Raw genomic sequence first — 13,679 nt, 5'->3', positions numbered from 1 at the left:
ACACCAGAGCTCAGGCCAGGCTGGACGTGGGCGGCCTTGCCCCAGAATATCCTTCGGGAGAGCCCTGTTTCAGGAGTAGACGAACACAGTGCTCTGAGGTCCCTCAGCTCCCTTAGTCCGGCAGCTTTCATCTCCCCCCCTCCGCCCCTTCTGTGCCCACTTCTCGTGGTAGCCCCCACGTTACACTCAATAACTGGTGGGTGGTAAGGCATTCGATAAATATTACCTCGAAATGGAAGTGGATCAGAATGATAATATTTATGAGCGCCAGCAGTTACTTTGAAGTTTACTTTTCTTGAGAAACTAAAAGGAGAAATTTATGGAAAATTCTGAATTTCCCTGAAGTGTTCACCCCAGGGCCATCTGGTGGTCCATATGGATGGAGTCTTTGTGCATGTCGGGGAAATGGCTCCTCCTGGCAGGGGGATGCAGCCCTCACTCACCAGGGTACGTGCCTGGCCAAGCAGAGCGCGGACTGGCTCTCGGCCCCGCCCTTTACCCTCACTATGTACCACAGGGCAGGACCTGTCCCCCTGCACGTGGCAGCCCTGCTCAAGTCCAGGCTACCGATTGCCAGAGCACTCACACACCGGTCGGTAGGCTGGGGTCGTGAGCATAGGAGCCTTTGATACCGAGGAAGAGCTGGAAAAGCTAAGTGCTTGCTTTCCTGGTGCTCCTGAGTCTGCAGTGAAGAGTGTGGTTTGGGGGTCATCCTGCCCCAGCTCTACCGCTCACTGGCTAAATAACCTCGGTCGAGTTACAAGGTCCCTCTGAGTCTCAGTTTTCTCATCTGCAAAATAAGGTTGCTGTGAGGTTTCACCAGGATGGTGTATACGGTGTGTGTAGAACAGTACCAGGCACAGGAATGCTCTCGTCTGGTGTTGGGGGCATGGCACGTGGCTGGCCTATTGAGCTGAACTTCCTCCTTCACAGAATGAGTCGAGTTGGGGACGTTGGCGCATTTGTGGCGGGGTGTTGATGTCACTTTAAAGCAGCCCTCAGGAAGGCTGCCCAGAGGGGCTCCAACACAAGCAGGGGACACAGTGACCTGATTCTTCAAAGTGGACCGGCTCGTGTGCATAACATACCTGGGTCATGTTCAGCAGGAGGCAACAAGCCTGCCAGCCCAGACCCTGTTCCCGAAACTGATTCAGTGTCAACAGTGTCGCCTGGCGCATATTCTTCTCGAGGTTCCACAGGTGAGCCTGAGGTGCAGCTCCACTGAGACCCACCATTATAAGCTCACGTTACAATGTCTTTTCCATCTTAACTGTTGGTTGCCTGATGGGGGAAGAGGGCTTGTGTATGCCTTTGGAGTGGGTCACAGACTGGTGTACCAGGAAGCACAAGCATCCACAGTTTGGGGACCCAGAAGCAGACCACAAGCCCAGCTGTGCTTCACTTAGCCCAGAACCTTCTCCAGATCAGCTCCTCATGAGAGGAGGCTGAGTGAGGGAAGCCTTGGAAGGAGCTGAAAAGTGGTTACAGAGAGTGGATACCTCTGGGAGTGCTTGAAGGGAGGGCAGATACAGAAACAGGGTCCTTACAAACACCCAACACCAGGGCCTTATGCTATACCCACATGTTGACAACTTTAAATTTTTAGGGCTTCCCTGGTGGCGCAGTGGTTGAGAGTCCGCCTGCCGATGCGGGGGACGCGGGTTCGTGCCGCGGTCCGGGAGGATCCCACGTGCCGCGGAGCTGCTGGGCCCGTGAGCCGTGGCCGCTGGGCCTGCGCGTCCGGAGCCTGTGCTCCGCAACGGGAGAGGCCACAACAGTGAGAGGCCCGCGTACCGAAAAAAAAAAAAAAAAAAAAAAAAAACCCAAAAAACTTTCAATTTTTAGTGTTTAAAAAAACAGTTAACTTTTTAAAAGTTTGTTGCTAATTCAGTCCAAGCACTCAGTAGACAAAAGGCCAAATCCCTGGAGCTTAAAGGCGAAAGAACAAAATTCAACTGAGTACATTTTAAAGATCTTACTGGCTTTATTTAGTGATTCATGAGTCAGGCAGCATGCAGTCTAGCAGATAGAATGGAGCTCCAAAGAGCTATACAAGGTGAGAGATTTCATTGGAAGAAGGGAACAGAACAAGGAAATTATACTAGGCAAAAAGGTGAGTTGATGATTGCAAGGTTCCTTTCCTTGTAGGGGATGACAGGGGGTTGTCAGGCAGATTACCTAACTAGTGCTGAGCAGTCTATTCCTGATTTAAGCTGATAGCGAGTTTAGGATTGTTTTGCAGGAAGAGCCAAAACTTAAAGTTAAGTTTCCGTTTGGTGACATGGGGCTTAGCATAAGCAACTCCATTTTGGGCCTGTTGTTTTTGTCTTTAACAGAACAAAGCACATCATTAGCCCTTAAAGGAGTGTTCTTTTCCTGTCTTTGAGCCAAAGCAATATAGTAAGCAATTTCAGTGTTTCAAAGCTATGTTTCATTGTTTTAACTTGTGTGAGCAGTAAATACTTTGTCGCAGTGGATGGCCCTGGCTTGTCTTATCCAGCTCAGCTTTCGGCCAGCAGAGTTGATGTGTGTGCGGGGGTGGTGGGGGTGGTGGTGGTGGTTTTTTTTTTCTTTTTTCCTTTTGCAATGTCAGAACAGCCTTTTTTTGATTTTTTTAATGTTCAACAAAGGTGTTTCTCCCTTTTAGCATAGGTGACAAATGGTAGGGCAGTTCGCATTGACCTAATGCTGGATCCAGAAAGCTTGGTAATAGTGCCAGGTATGGTGGGCTCTAGAGAGCTTACTGTTTGGGTGGTTATTGTTTTTGCATTTATTTCATAAAGGTTTATCAGCACTGTTATGTGCCAAGTGTGGTGCTGGGAGCTAGGGGAGACTGTGGTAAACAGTCTCACAGTCCTCACAGAATTTATACTCTTGTGGTAAAGCACACATTTGTCAAATAATACTTAATTACAATAGTAGTAAGTACTGTGAAAGAAGAGTATGCTGAGAGTATAGGACAGACGAACCTGATTGAGGGGGAAGGGACTGTTGGATAGAGATCAGGATAGGCTGCTGCCTAGGCTGCAAAGGCATTCTTGGCTTCAGAAGCAGCATGTGCAAAGGCCCTGAGTTGGGAAGATCCTCACACATGCAAGGAACAGAAAGGAGGCTGGTGTGGGTTAGAGTGGCAGGAAGTGAGGTCAAATCACAGAGGACATTATATACCTTAGTAAAGATACCGGAATTTGGGCTTAGGGTTTTAATGAGCCTCACTGGCCATGTCTCAGCTCCGTGTCGGCCAGGAGACTCTTTTCTCTGTCATGGAGAAGGCTCGCTCCCAAAGCTGGCCCCACCCTGGAGATTTTCTTCCTCCAGAGCTCCCCTGATGCTTTGTACCCACTGGGCTCATGCTTTATCCTGCCTGACAAGCCCCCAGCATGAGCCTTGTGATCCCTGCGACCGTATCATCCCCAGGCCCACAGTGAAAGGATTAAATCTAAGTCCTCGTGGTGGGTGAGTACCCAAATGAAATGAAAATGAAAACTCATCTTCCTGATGCATTCGCTTCAGATTAGTAAATCCTGGCAGTGCACATCCTTGGCTTTTGTCTCTCCAGTGCTTGGACTGAATTGGCAACAAATTTTTAAAAATCAACTTTCTTTTTAATACTAAAGATTTTAAGTTGGCAACATGTGAGTATAGTGTAAAGGCCTTGGCGTTGGGTGTTTAGCAAATTCTGGTCTGTGGGGCAAACACCGTGACTGACTCCGTGTTCGGCTGGCACCTTGAAAGCGCCTTTTTCCCCGTTACTGTACGCCCGGCCCGCCGTGATCGGCCCCAAGCCCATGGCCCATCGTCTGGCTATGCTCAGGCTGCCCCGGGAACGGCCTCCCGTGGTCAGGGGTCTGCTCGCCTGCACTGTGATCCTCAGCTGCCCTTTTTGGGGGACCCCTCTGGCAGATTCTGCTTCATGTCAGGCCACATTTCCCAGTGACTTCTCGGCATGGGGCCCAGGCAGGCTGCCCCCGATGGCCTCAGCTCTTGAATCTCACCTGGGCCTGTTCCTGGCCGCGGGCTTCTGCAGTGGTGATCCTGTACGACCGGCCTGCAGCTTGAACTTGGTGCAGAGTCATTTTGTGCTGGAGACAGCGAGTCAGCTGTTCTGACTTCCCTCCTGCTATGTGTGTGCGCATGCTCCTGACGCAGCAGAGTGCGGGGGGCAGGGCGCGGTGCCGCCCTCAGAAGTTACAGCTCTGCCGTAAGCGAGGCACATCTCTGGGTTCAGTTTCCACATCTGTACCGTGGGCATGAGAGTAACAGCTTCCATATGGTGAGCACTGACTTTGTTAATTCATTTAACCCTGTGAGTTCGTAGTACTATCTCCATTTTCTGTGCCTTCGTCGCAGGATTACGAAGGGGGTTAAATTAACGTGAAGCGCTTTACAACCTGAAATGTATCAGATGAAAGCAATTATGTTCAAAATTGATTGGGGGCAATTCACACAGATGAAAGTTGCAATTCGCAGTACTCAAGGCGCCTATCCGTCTACAGTGCTGATTCACTAACGTGTATCTGTTAATAGTACAGATCGTTCATCTCGTACGTGAATATTTACTGAGGGCCTGCGATGTTTCAGGCACTGTTCTAGGTGCTTAATATACATCAGTACAGAAAAATCAAAGATTGCTGCCCTCGTCATGCTTAAGTTCTAGCAGGCAGATGGATAATGAATAATGAGCACATTGTGTAGCGTGTGGGGACGTTATGAGTGCTGTGCACGAGAAACCAGCAGAGCAGATAAGGGGGGCCAGGAGTGCAGGTCGCTTTTCTCATCAGGGTGAGTCTCTGTGCTTTCAAATATTTCCCGAGTGCCTGCCGTGCCCTGTGGCCTGGAGACACAGCAGTGAATGGGGCGAATAAGGTCCTTTCCCTCCTGGAGTTTACTTTCTGGCAGGTACAGTGGACAGTTAACAAGCAGGCAGGTACATGTGATAATTGCGGGGTGAGGTGTGTGGCATGAAGGAAATACACCAGGTGATGCGAGGGCAGGTAAAGCCGGGAGCAAAGAGGGAGATGGGATGGGCCTCTGAGTTGACATTTGAGCTGGGCCTGAAGCATGAGTGAGCCGGCCCCGGGGCAGGACCGGAACCAGGGCCAGGAGAGACTCGGAAGGTGGAGTCAGCCCAGGGAGGCCTGAGTGTGAGCACAGAGAGCGGGGCAGAGGGGCCGGTGAGTCTGGGGAGAGTGGCTGGGGCCCGTGGGCAGTGCAGGGCCTCGCGGGCCACAGCGAGGGCTCTGGATTCTACCCTCACTTCCGGGGATGGCCACGGAAGGGCTCTAAGCGGTGGGGGGCCTGACTTGTATCTGCTTTGTGCTGTTAAAAGGCCGCCTTGCGCACACGTGTGCCTCGGCAGTTCTGTCGGTAGTCACAGGGGAGGAGGACACCTCAGTTCTCACGCTGATCCCCGCCCACATACATCGAACCCCTGCCGTGTGCCAGGCACTGTGTGTGGTGCTTTTCACGTGCATTTCTCGGCTCCCAATTTCTGATTTGTCCAGAAAGACTCCATGCAAACTGTGATTCATTGTCTTGCAGGAGTCCCCCAAAAGCTGGGGTGCAGGGGGAGCTGGGGGTGGAGAACAGGGGCACGACGGCAGGTGGATTTAAGGTGGTTTAACACCAAAGCAGCAGTTGGTCTCTGTCCTTTTTTAGGATAACCCGTCTTGTGACTCGCAGGAGGTTCATTGTTGTTCAGCAGCCAGAATGCACAACGGTTCTTCCCTCCACCCTCCCTGACAGGTAGAGGTCCACTGAGAGGAACAGGGCCATTCAATCAGCTGGCCCTTTAAGAAAATGGTATTTGGCTTTTGAAACCCACTCTAGATGATAAGCTCACCCCAACGGTGAGAAGTTCCAGGGGACAAGACCCCTGTCCAGTCATTCTGGTAACTCAGTTTCCACAGCATTCAAATTTAAAATGCCTTTTCACATTAGCATCTCGAAATGTCAGTGGAATTTGGTGGAGACGAGAAATGGACGCAGCACTTCAGGGCTTCAGAGATAGACTCTCTAAGCCGGTTTGCCAGCTTTCTTAAGCAAGCAGGTGTCCAGGCAAGCTTGATGATGAGATGACCCCAAGGGCTACCCTAAACATTGCTGTGTTTCAAAAAGAAAAAAAAAAAAAAAAAGAAACAAAGCACCTTTTCCCCCTCTGATCTTTCCAAACTAGCAACCGGAAATATTTAACTGGGCACTTTGCGTCACCTGTGAATCTGATAATACTTGTTCTCACAGTCTGTATGCACGCAATTGCAAGTCTGGAGACCAAACATTTACCTATTCAAAATAATGTGTTCAGTAAAAGCGTTTCAAGCCAATCCCCCTCTCTGTTGGATGGACTCTAGCAGCTTCCTGATGTTAGTCTTTCCAACCACCTGAATTTCAGGTGAAAAACAAACCTCCTTTGTTATACTACACCTTCTTGAATCTGATAGCTTAAATGCATGAAAGTCTGATAAATGCAGCTCTTCTCTGCTCCTTTTGGGCTGCATTTAGAAGGCAAATCAAGAGGATTTTCCTTTTCTTAGACGTAGCTGAACTCTATAAAGGGCTTCTGTTTTGTAATCTGTTTTCGAGATCAGATGCGTGTGTTTCTAACACCCCATCACGTGAGGAGGTCTGACGTAGCCACCCAACATGACTATGAGAAAATGCACTGCAAAGATGTGTGTGGGATGGTGGAGCCAGATCACTGAAGCAGTGTCCTTTGTCAGAACACTTTCTGCAGAGAATAGCAGATCCATGCAGTAGATTCCACTTCAATATGGGGCCCGCGCTGGCCCAGAATGGACTGTGAGTTTGACTTTTGCAGGATTCCAGGTCAGTATCCTAATACAGCGTGTTCTTTTTTAGTTGGGTTTTATTTCTAAGTGTCTTTTTATAGAAGACTTGTAGTAGAAAGAGGAGAAAGTTGCTCTGTTGATTTAGTTTCGTTATTATGTACGTTAGGAATTGAGCGGCCAAGGTGCTGCAAGAGAGCTCTTGGCTTTTTCTCTGATCAGAAGATACAGAAAAGTGGGAATCAGTCTGGCCCTGGAGAGTGGCCTTACATAAGTGACTTCGAATTCTCATAAGAATGCAGACTGGACAGGGTTACTTCACTTTCCATCTGTCGTGTCTTAAAGATTTGCTAATAAAGGTACACCAGATTTTATTAACAAGGTCTATAAAGTTCTACATAATAATTACACTGGTTAAACAACTTGAGGTTTTTCAATTTTTTTTTTTTTTTGGTTGACATTGTGAGAGTTAACATTTTTATGGAAACTATTGTTTTTAAGTTTTTTGACTTCTCTGTATTTCAGTAAAATTGCCTTGTCAGATTTGGGGAGGGAAGATTTCATTAAGGTGGAAATACTGGAATTTGTTGCTTGGATCATTGCCAAGGATTGTTTCCTTTGATTTCAAGTTCAAACCCAGGATGAGTATCCAGGATATAATGGGGAGGGGCTCATTTAGTAGATGAATGGATAGAATTGTAAGGGCAAACGGAATGCTGTGACCAAGCGAACCTTTGAGACTTGGAAGGCAGGGATTCAAGCAATGATAGGTTGTGCAAACAGAATATAGGCAGCAGCCCTGCAAATCAAGGAACAATTTTCACCTGTGTTGTGTGGAAGGACAAATTTGGAAGGCAAATTGGTCCACCAGTTTTTCAGCCCTGCTCAAACTCAAGTGATAGATTAGCAATCGCTTCAGCTTGCAAAATTAAAGACACCTGTAGAGGGTGTGTGTATGTATGACTGTAGGTGTGTTTGTCTGTGTTTCCCTATCCCTTGGTTTTTTCTTCTGTCTCCTGGGTGTTTCTGCTTTGTATTTTAACACACTTTCATTTATTTTGTCTTTAGTTCCTTTAGGCTTATATATGATTCATTTTATTGAGTAAGATAATTTCTAAATAGTTTCTTTAAAAACGATTTTGAGCATTGTCTTATAGGTTAGAGAAGTGGTTCTCAAACTTTTATTCCCAGGACCCCCTTACACTCTTATAAATCTTTAAGGACCCAAAGAGCTTTTGTTTATCTGAATTATATCTATCAATATTTATCATATTCAAAAATTTAAATGAGAATTTTAAAGCTATTAACTTATGAAAATTAACTATGATAAACCCAGTTACATGATAAAATGATGTATTTTTAAAATAACTATTTTCTAAAGCAAAAAATATAGTGAGAGACTTTCCTGGTGGTCCAGTGGTTAAGACTTCACCTTCCAATGCAGGGGGTGCGGGTTTGATCCCTGGTCAGGGAACTAAGATCCCACATGGCTCTTGGCCAAAAAACCAAAACATAAAAAACAGAAGCAATATTGTAACAAATTCAATAAAGACTTCAAAAAGGGTCCACATGAAAAAAAAAATATATATATATATAGTGAGAAGAATGGTATTGTTTTATGTTTTTGCAAATACAGTTGACCCTTGAACAGCACAGGGGTTAGGGGCACAGACCTTCCATGTGGTCGAAAATTCGCACAGTCTCCCCTCCTCCATATCCTCAGTTCTGCATCTGTGGATTCAGCCAATCACAGATCGTGTAGTACTATAGTAGTACTTAGTGAAAAAAATTAGTGTACAAGTGGATCTGAGTGGTTCAAACCTGTATTGCTCAGGGGTACGCTGTATCTTTAATATCTGACTTCAGAGAAAGACAGTTGGATTTTCAAATCTGCTTCTGGATTCAGCTGCAATGTGTTGTTTTAGTTGAGTTATATGAAGAAAATCCAGCCTCACACAACTAGGTAATTGGAAAAGCGAGAAGTTTTTTTAATAATCTTTTCAGTTAATTGTGGATATTCTTTGATACTACACCAGAACTTACCAGTGGGAATTTCTTAAAGGTTAATTGCAACATGGAATCCATATCAGTGAACTTTCTGTACTTTGTTACATTTAAATCCACTGCTCTCTCTTACACCTTTTAGCCCCTGCATGATTTTTTTGGTAATATGCATTGGTCATTTGGGAAACGTTGGTTCCCTGAGCCATGCATATCTTCCAGATTCATTACTCAGTATCCAGAAACCACTTTCATTACATCACCACTGACATCATCAGAAAAGTCATTATATACTGAGGAGTGTTGAGCTCATTGTGGTAGATGCAGGTTTTCCAAAATTCTGTTTTTGCTTCAAAGTCTTTTGTTACTGCCAACAAAATGGCTACTTCCTTGAAATGACAGACTCGCTTAGTTCATTTTCAAGGAAGTGTTTGCCCAAATACCTGTATTTGAATAGCCATGGTTTGTCTTATCATTTTTTTCAAGTGAAAATGGTGTTCCATGAAAAAAAAAATTGGCTAGTTCAACTCAGAACTCAAAGAAACACCCAAGTGCTTTTTCTCAAGGCAGTATGCACCAGAAGTGTTTTATGTGTAACTCCCATTTTATCACACAACAGTAAGAAGACGTATAGTCAAGGGTCAAGATTTAATAAAATGAATAATTTTTACTCCTTAATCCAAGTGTTACTGGGTTGATGTTTGCTAAGTTGCTGGAAGTTTTCCCCATCTTTGCTTCTGCACCATTAATGCACATGTCAGCATGATAAAAAAGATGAATGACATCTTACTGTTGTCATGAAAATAGTTTTTTTTTTAACGTCTTTATTGGAGTATAATTGCTTTACAATGGTGTGTTAGTTTCTGCTTTATAACACAGTGAATCAGTTATACATATACATATGTTCCCATATCTCTTCCCTCTTGCGTCTCCCTGCCTCCAACCCTCCCTATCCCACCCCTCTAGGTGGTCACAAAGCACGGAGCTGATCTCCCTGTGCTATGCGGCAGCTTCCCACTAGCTATCTATTTTACGTTTGGTAGTGTATATATGTCCCTGCCACTCTCTCACTTCATTCCAGCTTACCCTTCCCCCTCCCCGTGTCTTCAAGTCTATTCTCTACATCTGCGTCTTTTTTTTTTTTTTTTAACATCTTTATTTGGGTATAACTGTTAGTTTCTCCTTTACAACAAAGTGAATCAGTTCTACATATACATATGTTCCCATATCTCTTCCCTCTTGCGTCACCCTCCCTCCCACCCTCCCTATCCTGCCCCTATGAAAATAGTTTTGACCTCAAGAACTTGCCGATAGGGTCTTGGGAGACCCAGAGGCCCATGAAACATACTTTGAGAACCGCCAGGTTAGAAGGAAACTAGCGGGGAAGAAAAGAACAGGAACTTATTTTTATTTTCCCGGTAATTTTGCTTTCTCTAGAGTAGCCTTTGGGTTCGCCTAGGTCTGATTTTTAAAGCTTTAAACCGGGAAGCTTTCTAAGCACAGGATGTTCTTTAAGCCATTTGCTGCTCGGGGCCTGAGGAGCCAGTGCGTTCCTGCTCACTGTCACCATCAACGGTGCGCTGCGCCCGGCCTGCGGGCGCAGAGGGTACCAAGACGAGCTCGGTTGTCCCTGCGCGCAAGGAGCAAACAGGGAAGGATAGAGATGTGGACAGATGCACAACATTACATGCGACTCTAAAGGTAGGAACCCCAAACTAGAAATCCGTGAGGAAGGAGGCTGAGCAGAGGAGGTGTCATCTGAGATGAGTGAATGATAGGGATTGCCCGGCAGCGGAGCGAGGGGCGAGGATAGAAGAACCTCAAGAAGAAATACAGTTTGTCTTCGAAAGCTTCATACAGACAGAGCATAGAAGTCCTCCCAAGTCATGAGGAAGGGACCCATATAGGGAGTCCGTGTGCTGTGGGTGTACTGAGGAGGCTGGCGTGGGGAGGGGGCCTTCTGCCTTGTACCTTAATCCACTTCTGTACTGTTTGCGTATTTTACCATCAGCATAGATTTGTTTTACTTTTCTAAAACTAGTTAATTCTAAAAGTAGGCGAAGAAAAGTCATTTTAATCATCAAAAGCATCTTATTTAAGTGCCCACCTTTGCATGAGATGACTGTGTATTGTATAAGGCTGGAATATGGCAGGAGACAAAAGCAGCAGCAGATTCTAAATATACTAATTGAGTAGAATTTCCCAGTGGCATTTATATGAAGTATAATTATAAAGTATGTTTATGATATATTTATAAAATTCTCAAAAGCATTTACATATTTATAAAGTATACTTTATGTAAATACATATATGTAATTATAACTTTAGAATTTTATATTTAATTTATATAGAGATATACATTTTGTTTATATATTTATGTATATGAAAACAGGATGATCATTTATCCTCATTTCCCAGGGTACAGTCCCAATGTATACCTGTTGCCCTGGCATAGTTATTAGTTGCACCCCCTTTCTCTCTCAAGTATCCTGTTTATTTTAATTTTTTTAAATTTATTTATTTTATTTTTGGCTGCATTGGGTCTTCGTTGCTGCACGCGGGCTTTCTCTAGTTGCGGCGAGCAGGAGCTACTCTTCGTTGTGGTGCACGGGCTTCTCGTTGCGGTGGCTTCTCTTGTTGTGGAGCACAGGCTCTAGGCGCGCGGGCTTCAGTAGTTGTGGCTCGCGGGCTCTAGGCGCGCGGGCTTCAGTAGTTGTGGCTCGCGGGTTTAGTTGCTCCATGGCACGTGGGAGCTTCCCAGACCAGGGCCTGAACCTGTGTCCCCTGCATTGGCAGGCGGATTCTTAACCACTGCGCCACCAGGGAACTCCAAGTATCCTGGTTTTTAGATGCTGAATTAAAAGTTCATCCTGTTTGATGTGCTTATAAAATATATTTACGTACAGCATATGTTCATATAGTTATATAGTCATAGATTTATTGGTATGTGCACGTGGATATATATGTATGTGTATTTATGTGTTTAGAAAGTGTATGTTAAAAGCTATTACAGCTAAAATACCAATTCAGGAAAATAGTAACATAAGTCAGATCACCACAGTTATCTAATTATAAACTAGTTTATTTTATTTTAATATTGGCTTACCAAAATTTTTGCATCTACATCATTTTTGTTAGCCTTTTTCATGCGTATTTATTCCATCTCAGCAGTACTGCTGAAAATAATAAATATACTGCACGAAACTTGCTTTTTTGAACACGTTTTAGAAAATTACGTGTAAATTGAATCTCATCTGCTTTCCAACTTCTCTTTCTTTTTCTGAAGTCTGTTGTGGGCTTTCCACTGGCAGGAACTCCTACGACTTCTGTTTTCATTTACTCTCAATGAAGAAATATAACAGAGGAGAAGATCACTTTAATTTTTCTTAAGTCAAAGAATACTATTTTTGGTGAGAATGACTGCCTCCCCCCACGAGCTCATTTATGTCTTAATTCTAATTTTAGGGATATCGTTAAGTATGTCTGTTCAGAACTGTGGGTGCAAAGTGATTTTGCTTAATGTTCTTATCAGTTGCACAAACCAAACTGCCTAAAGGGGCCAGGATGGGCTTTTTACTGAGAGAAGCCGCTTGGCTGTAAGTACTTGGACAGGTAGCACATGCGTGCAGGTGACAGTGACACAGGGACACAGCCACGCGGTTGCCAGGCAGCCAGCAACCCCTTCTCTGTCCAGTCTTTTATTTTTCAAGAAAAGATACGTTGGGCTTCCCTGGTGGTGCAGTGGTTGGGAGTCTGCCTGCCGATGCAGGGGACGCGGGTTCGTGCCCTGGTCCGGGAGGATCCCACGTGCCGCGGAGCAGCTGGGCCCGTGAGCCACGGCCACTGAGCCTGTGCGTCCAAAAAAAAAAAAAAAAAAGATACGTTGATTCTTATGTTAAATCTTACCGGTTTTCATGGTTCCAAAAACCGTGGGGGTCAAACACAGCCTGAGGGGACCAGCTGTGCTTGTGGCCTACGGTGGGTCCCCTCTGGTCTATAGACTTCTAACTTATTTCTTTGTTGCACTTTGGACAGGCAGGATATGGCTTGAAATTGCATCTTTAACAACTTTCACCGCTTTTTCACTTTGCATTTGCAGATTTGGATTCTTTGTCCTAAACTGTTACACTGGGAATTCCCTGGCGGTCCAGTGGTTAGGACTCCACGCTCTCACTGCTGAGGGCCCGGGTTCGATCCCTGGTCAGGGAACTAAGATCCCACAAGCCGCACGGTGTGGCAAAAAACAAAAAGCAAACAACAACAACAACAAAATAAAAATAAAGTGTTACACTGACTCCTAGATGACAAGCTTCCTGAGGGCATAAAACTCTCAACTGTGCCTTTTTCTGACTGAAATTCCTTTTCCTCAGCTTTGTCCATATCTGCAAGGTTTTGCTGGGCTCACACCCATTCCCAAGCCACTCTCCCCCGACTCCTGAAACCTTCTCCCAGCGCTCTTGATCCTTCACCTTCCCTGGGAATCTTTGTTTTACGGCTTTTCGTGAACACATCTTATTTTCCCTGCTATCCCACAAACCTTTGCGGGCAGTATTTTTGTTCCTCGAGCGGCCCTGGCTTTTAGTGTCAGCCCCCAGGCCTGTTTCTGGCTGGTTGATAAAAAAACCACGTGAAGAGCCTCTGAGACAACGTGGGGAGGAAGCTTGTCAGTGTTTACTTGGTGTGCCTTTCCAATTTGTTATCATATGAATGTATTGCTTATTCACAAAATAAGGTACAAAAGTACATATGGATTCCAGGGTCTTACCCTAGCTGTTCCAAACCAGAATCTCTGCAGGGGCAGAGTAGGGGAAATCTGTAAACCTGTACTAGTTCAAAGCTTCCCAGCTGATTTTGATGCATAGCCAGGTATGGGAACTACTGTCCCAAAGCATG

At 45.3% G+C, this 13,679-nt stretch overlaps 1 protein-coding gene across 13 annotated transcripts in view; it reads left to right on the top strand.

The window, feature by feature from the left end:
• Positions 1 to 13,679, top strand: part of ZBTB38 (zinc finger and BTB domain containing 38) — a 104,778-nt gene that overhangs the window by 54,445 nt on the left and 36,654 nt on the right. Inside the window, exon 1 of one of the 13 annotated variants that reach the window (XM_067033634.1) lies at positions 1,132 to 1,199. The exons of 11 other annotated variants lie outside the window; for them this stretch is intronic. The gene's annotated coding sequence lies outside the window, so the exon portion shown is untranslated. Of the gene's footprint in view, positions 1 to 1,131; positions 1,200 to 6,644; positions 6,826 to 13,679 lie in introns of those variants that run through there. One more of the 13 variants, XM_059064938.2, reaches the window with a different exon arrangement.

The sequence above is a fragment of the Kogia breviceps genome, chromosome 5 (genome assembly GCF_026419965.1).
Source record: "Kogia breviceps isolate mKogBre1 chromosome 5, mKogBre1 haplotype 1, whole genome shotgun sequence".
Lineage (NCBI taxonomy): Eukaryota > Metazoa > Chordata > Mammalia > Artiodactyla > Physeteridae > Kogia > Kogia breviceps.
Note: the sequence above shows the minus strand (reverse complement) of the source record. Positions and strands in the feature narration are given on the sequence as shown.